Here is a 6,811-nt window from a genome sequence, read left to right as displayed (position 1 = left end):
GCCTCACCGTTTTGCACTTTGCTGCCTGATCCAGATCTTAAAGGTTCACAATTCTTTTGCCTTGCCTTGTCCTTTAATGCAGATACCAAGTCAGATACCTTGTCATTTTTGCCAGCAAGGTTAGTCAAAAGAGAAGACACATTACAGCACAGCACCGAGCTACATCTATATCTCACATCCAGCATGTGCCAGCAGCTGTGTGGTAAACACAGTGCCCTTGCTTTAATCAAATAGTCATGTCTGAAAGTCTAAGGGGAGTATCCCAGTCAGGTCTCGGGGGCCTGGTGTCAGTCAGGAGCCTTGGCACTGTCGTTCAAGGGCATCATTTAATATCAGTTCAAAGGCTTTGACATGTTCAGCTTAGGGTGATCAGAGTCAAGGGCTCTGTATCATTATAGCTCAGGCAATGGGCCTCAGTCAGCCTTGCAGGTCTGGTATAACCAGTTTGGGAGCAGTAGGAAGTCAGAGCCTGGTGGTGGGATTGTCCTTCCCAGTAAGTCAGTCAGTCCGAGAGTGTCTGTTCACTGAAAGTGAAATTGAAATATTTCCCTTAACAATGATTATCCTCTCATCATCACATCTGCTGTACCCATTGTGGTCTCCTCTACATTGGGGAAACCAAGAGGAGGCTTGGGGTCCACTTTGCAGAACACCTACGCTCGGTTCTCACCAAACAACTGCACCTCCCAGTCGCGAACCAGTTTGTCTCCTGAATATTTTAACTCCCCCTCCTATTCCTTAGACAACATGTCCATCCTGGGCCTCCTGCAGTGCCACAACAATGCCACCCAAAGGTTGCAGGAACAGCAACTCATAGTTCACTTGGGAACCCTGCAGCCCAATGACATCAATGTGGATTTCACAAGCTTCAAAATCTCCCCAGCCCCTACCATATCCCAATTCTAGCCCACGCGTCCCCGCCTCCCTAAATTGTCCTTCCTCCCACCTGTCCCATCCTCCCACCTCAAGCCCCACTCCCATCTTCCACCTACTAACCTCACCCCACCCCCTTGACCTGTCCACACTCCCTGGACTGACCTATCTCCTCCCTAACTCCCCAACTACACTCACCTTTACTGGCTCCAACCCTTCCTCTTTGACTTGTCTATCTTCTCTCCACCTATCTTCTCCTCTATCCATCTTCTATCCACCTACTCCACTGCCCTTATTTATTTCAGAATGCCCTTCCCCTCCCCTTTTCTGAAGAAGGGTCTCAGCCCAAAACGTCAGCTTTCCTGCTCCTCTGATGCTGCTTGGATTGCTGTGTTCATCCAGCTCCACACCTTGTTATCTAAGAGCGATAAGTTGTCTCCTGAATATTAGGTTTCCATGTTAGCCATGTCTGGGAATTTATTATAGCCCAATACAAAGAGACAGCACAGCTTAACCCTGGGACAAGTGGAAGACAACCAAGAGTATCTGGTGGGTACTGAAGATCTGTGAGAGCTGCAGAAATGCACAAGTATAAGAATGATAATGATTGCCAGATGGAACATCACCTTCATCATCCTACAGCACAACATTGTCAACCAAAGCAACACAAACAGGAATTCTTTGTCAACCACTTTTGATGGAACTGAGCCGGATGGACTGTAAATGTTTTGATTCTGCCAGCATCCCCTGTTTAATCCCATCCACAAATTAAGTTTACCAGTTTGATCTTCTTATGCTTTTCATATTCTTTATTGGTCATATTGTAGCCCAGTGGTAATGGCACTGAGTGAGTAAACGCCAGGTTCGTGTTCTGTGAACATTGGTTCAAATCCGTTATACTAAATGGTGAAATTAGAACTGGATTAAAGAAGTTTGATCTAATGGTGACCTTGTAATGACTGTCAATGGTTGTAGAAGCTCACTTGGTTTGTAAGGCCATAAGAAATAAAACAGGAATAAGCCTTTCAGCCCGTTACGTCTATTCCACCATTCACATGGATTATGGCTGATCAAACTTTACTGCCTTTTCCATATCAATTTTGATTTCTGCTACTAATTATGAATCTATCTGTTAATCTTGTCATTTAGGGGAGGAAATCTGCTGTTCTTATCTGGTCTGATCTACATGTGACTCCAGGCCAACATGATTACGGTTGACCATTAACGAGCTGCTCTGCAACTAGGAATTGGCAGTAATTGCTGGCCAAGCCAGTGACTCCCACATTCCATGTACAAATGAGAAAAAAAACCACATTCCAGGGAGAAAGTGAGACAGGTGGGGTCTAAAAATACTTTCCCATCATTTGTAATACTTACTTTACCAGTATGTGGCAGTATTGACCAGCACATCCTGAAAAGTAACAACAGCTGTAGCTGCTCAAGATTTTTTTTATATATCTGCCGAAAAGAGCATTTGTCCAAACACAGTGCAGACATCAATGAGGTTTAATAGATCCACTGACATGTTGCCATTAGTAGTAATGGAACCAAAGAGTAAAGCAAAGTCTGCTGTCTGACATCATTCAATGTCTAGCCAATATCTTTGCTGTAAATGAACTCAGTGCTTCTTTGCAAGTATTGTGTGATTAATGGATAGACTGTTGTCCTGTAATATTCTCCAATGGGAAGGTCCTCAAGGATCTCAAGATTTCTTTTGAAAAACAACTTGCTCATTTTATCATTTAAAAATTCATTCGCTATCAAAGCTTCTGCAACAAAAAAAGGAAATTGTTGGTAACATACAAACCAACCTGCTATTTGCAAAAACATTTTGTTGGTGCACCTGAAATTGTAGCAAAAGCCTATAATTGGTCCCTATTCCAAATATTGACCCATCAATGTAAGGGCCCTCACCTGGAGGTCTGAATTTTGGTACAATCTCAAACCCACTGTTGTAAGATGAACAGCTTGATCAAGGCACTTTTAACATTTACCTTGATTAAAATACCTTGAGTAACCATGGTGGCTCAGTGGTTAGCACTGCTGCCTCACAGCACCAGGGACCTGGGTTCAATTCCAGCCTTGGCTGGAGTTTGCACATTCTCCCTGTGTCTGCGTGGGTTTCCTCTGGGTGCTCTGGTTTCTTCCCACAGTCCAAAGATGTGCAGGTTATGTGGATTGGCCATGCTAAATTGCCTGTAGTGTTCAGGGATGTGTAGACTAGGTGGGCTATAGGGGGCTGTGTCTGGGTGGGATGCTCTGAGGTTCGGCGTGGACTTGTTGGGCCAAAGGGCCTGTTTCCACACTGTAGGGATTCTATGAAATTAAATTTCCAGAGATTCCAAATGCTCCCAGTTGTTCACACACTTCTGGTTCCCTCCATAGGGGATGCATTTCAGATGGTGTGGGAGCTCTGCCTGTCGATGAGATGTTATCCTGACCTCAGCTGCCCCAGTTTCTTTACAGTATGTGAGGTGGGGCCCCTGGTCTCTCAGTTTAATGAAAGGGAAGTGGCACTGATGCTTTATTTGGTATTCAATGGGGAGCTTACAGTATCCTTGGCATATATCCAAGTGACATTAATGGCCTCTCCTCCCAGCAACCAGATGATTGGAAGCAAAACAGCATTGACATTGATTTCGACTGCCACTTGAAGTTATACCGCTACTGGAGCGACAAGAAGATCACAATGGGACATGTCCTGGGGCACTTAGTCAAGAATTCACAAGCAATCATATAACACTGATTCTGGAAATCCCTTGAGAACAACACTTCTAAAGAGTAAAGCCTTAGCTACTCCACCTTAGTGGCAGCGAAATGCTTGATGATCAGTAGTTCCCAAATAGATGTCTCTATTGTTCTAGATGGGGAATGCGAGGAGCTCATGAGACCAGGAAAAGTAGCATCAGCTACTACAGGGTAGAGAGAAAAGAGTGGTGAAGGCAAGGAGATGGCCGGACCCACGTATTAGTTCATTTGAAAGCATGGATTTAGATTTCTGAATGTGGGCACTATTGGCTGATTACACAACATGAAACAGCTGAAGGTGCGAAACTACAGGGCATCCCTTCCCCTCTTGACTTTGTGTACGGGGTCTTCATTGATGCATTGGAGAACCTGTATGTCCCATTTCCTCACCATCTAAAATTGCGCAGCTACCTGCTAGCTTCGGTATACCATACCTTCAACATGAATTGTTATCAGTAGCCTGTGTACTACTCAAGGTAGAGTATATCTAAGTTAGCTGTTGCTTGCTAAATCTACAAGGATCTATTATCTTCAATCACATTCAGACAAATTATGGTAATTAAGACCAATATTTTGCTGAATCCATATTTAAATAAACTGGCTATGTTATTACCTGTTCTTAGATAAAACTTGTTCTGATGCTTTGGTTAAAATAACCTCCATGTTTCCAACATCTGCCAATGTGGTATACTGCATCCACTGTACCCAGTGCGGCTTCCTCTACATTGGGGAAACCAAGCGGAGGCTTGGGGACCGCTTTGCAGAATACCTCCGCTCAGTTCGCAACAAACAACTGCACCTCCCAGTCGCAAACCATTTCTACTCCCCCTCCCATTCTCTAGATGACATGTCCATCATGGGCCTCCTGCACTGCCACAATGATGCCACCTGAAGGTTGCAGGAACAGCAACTCATATTCCGCCTGGGAACCCTGCAGCCATATGGTATCAATGTGGACTTCACCAGTTTCAAAATCTCCCCTTCCCCTACTGCATCCCTAAACCAGCCCAGTTCGTCCCCTACCCCCAATGCACCACACAACCAGCCCAGCTCTTCCCCCCCACCCACTGCATCCCAAAACCAGTCCAACCTGTCTCTGCCTCCCTAACCGGTTCTTCCTCTCACCCATCCCTTCCACCCACCCCAAGCCGCATCCCCATCTATCTACTAACCTCATCCCACCTCCTTGACCTGTCCGTCTTGCCTGGACTGACCTATCCCCTCCCTACCTCCCCACCTATGCTCTCTCCACCTATCTTCTTTACTCTCCATCTTCGGTCCGCCTCCCCCTCTCTCCCTATTTATTCCAGTTCCCTCTCCCCATCCCCCTCTCTGATGAAGGGTCTAGGCCCGAAACGTCAGCTTTTGAGCTCCTGAGATGCTGCTTGGCCTGCTGTGTTCATCCAGCCTCACATTTTATTATCTTGGAATTCTCCAGCATCTGCAGTTCCCATTATCTCTCTCTCTCCATTTTTCCAAACATTGCTTCTCACTTTTTTGTGGCAATTTTAAATTGATAATCTTTTAACAAACATTCTCTTTCCCAACAAAAAGTGTCAAATCTCTTCAAAATTAAAATAATATTTGTTAATGTTTTTCGACTTTCTCTGCTGTCATTGAAATAGATAGAGAACACTTATCAACCTATAGTTACTCAGCTCATCAAAGCCAGCACAGCCAAAGACAGGAGACAGTGTCATTTATGAAAGACTATCTGCTGCTTTGTTTCTTTTATATGTTAGTCCACCTAACAAATATCACAGCAAATCTGATTTATTTTAGACGGAAATTATGAAATTGGTTTACAACACTAATCATTTACCTAACTATAATATTACAGACCTAAACACATAGCCTGGATTCTGTGCTTACTCGCGTTACCGTACATCACATACACATAGCTAGCTGACTGAACACCCTATGCTATGTTTTGATACGAGCATTTGATACACTCTACCCTGCAATTTTAATACTGTCTTAAAAACTCACTTTTGGGAAGGAAGTCTGTACTTATCTGGTCTGATCTACACGTGACTATAGACCCAAATGAATATGATTGATTCTTAACTCTAGTCTATGCAACGAGGAACTCCCAATAATTCCTGGCCACGCCAGTCACTCCTACAACCCATGCACAAATGGGAAAAAGAAAACCACATTCAAGGGATAAAATGAAAAGTTCAGGGGACAGGGCGAGGGGTAAAAACGTCAGACCTGCAAGTGACTCCAGACTGACAGCAATCAGTATGGTTGACTCTTGCCTCTGAAATAGCCCAGCAAGTCACTCAGGACACTTTTAGGGCAGTTAGGAACTGGCCAATAAATGCTGGTTAGCCAGCAGTGCCAGCATCAATGAATTAATTCAATTTGGCTGTTTGCTAATGAGGGCGATAATATTTGCTCATTTATTGCTGTGAATTTGTATTGGGGAAGTGCTTGATTTAAAATGAAAGATTGAAAGGTTAGAAATTAGGCCCTTGTAGCTGCCTCATTCACAATCTATCACCTCAGCAAGTTTCAGTGTCAAACCAGTGGCTTTCTGACTTGTTTAAGGTTTTACTCAAAAAGAAGAGAAAGTCAGAAGGGAGAGATAGGTAGAAGTTTGTTACTGACAGATGCGATAGCTGCTGCTAGTTTCCAGATAAGCCATGCAGTGTAATCAAACAAAGGACACTGTTATCTTAGCTGGGCGAGCAGAAGGAAGGTTATTAGGTCCCAAGTCTGGAAAACTGCATAAATCCACTGCGTTAAACTCCAATAGTAATTGCTGCTGTGCACAACTGGTGGCCTGTAATCTTTATCTCTTGTGGCTAAATTTCAGGGGTGGGGGAGATAGAGATTGAACTGTACAACAGACAAAGGAATTTCGATAGGTGTGGATAGTTCAGTAGTTAGGCTTGGAGCCTGGGCACAGAGATGAGTTTGTGCTCATGCCAGCTTGAATAATGAAAACAATATTTTTTGTGGACCTTGTTCAACACTACTGCTTTTTGCTTATTACTGCTTACTGAAAGGGGGTAATCAGTGTTTTAAAATACACATGTTGATTATACTACTTTATAATTTTCAGGATGTTTGTGATTCAATTTTGGCACAATTATACCATCAAAAAGAAAGAAATCACCTCTTTCTTTCACACCCCACCACCAAAACAGTGTGGAATGTTGGGCTTATGAGCTTGAAGAAGGTT

This window comes from Stegostoma tigrinum, chromosome 3 (assembly GCF_030684315.1).
Source record: "Stegostoma tigrinum isolate sSteTig4 chromosome 3, sSteTig4.hap1, whole genome shotgun sequence".
Taxonomy (NCBI): Eukaryota; Metazoa; Chordata; class Chondrichthyes; order Orectolobiformes; family Stegostomatidae; genus Stegostoma; species Stegostoma tigrinum.
Note: the sequence above shows the minus strand (reverse complement) of the source record.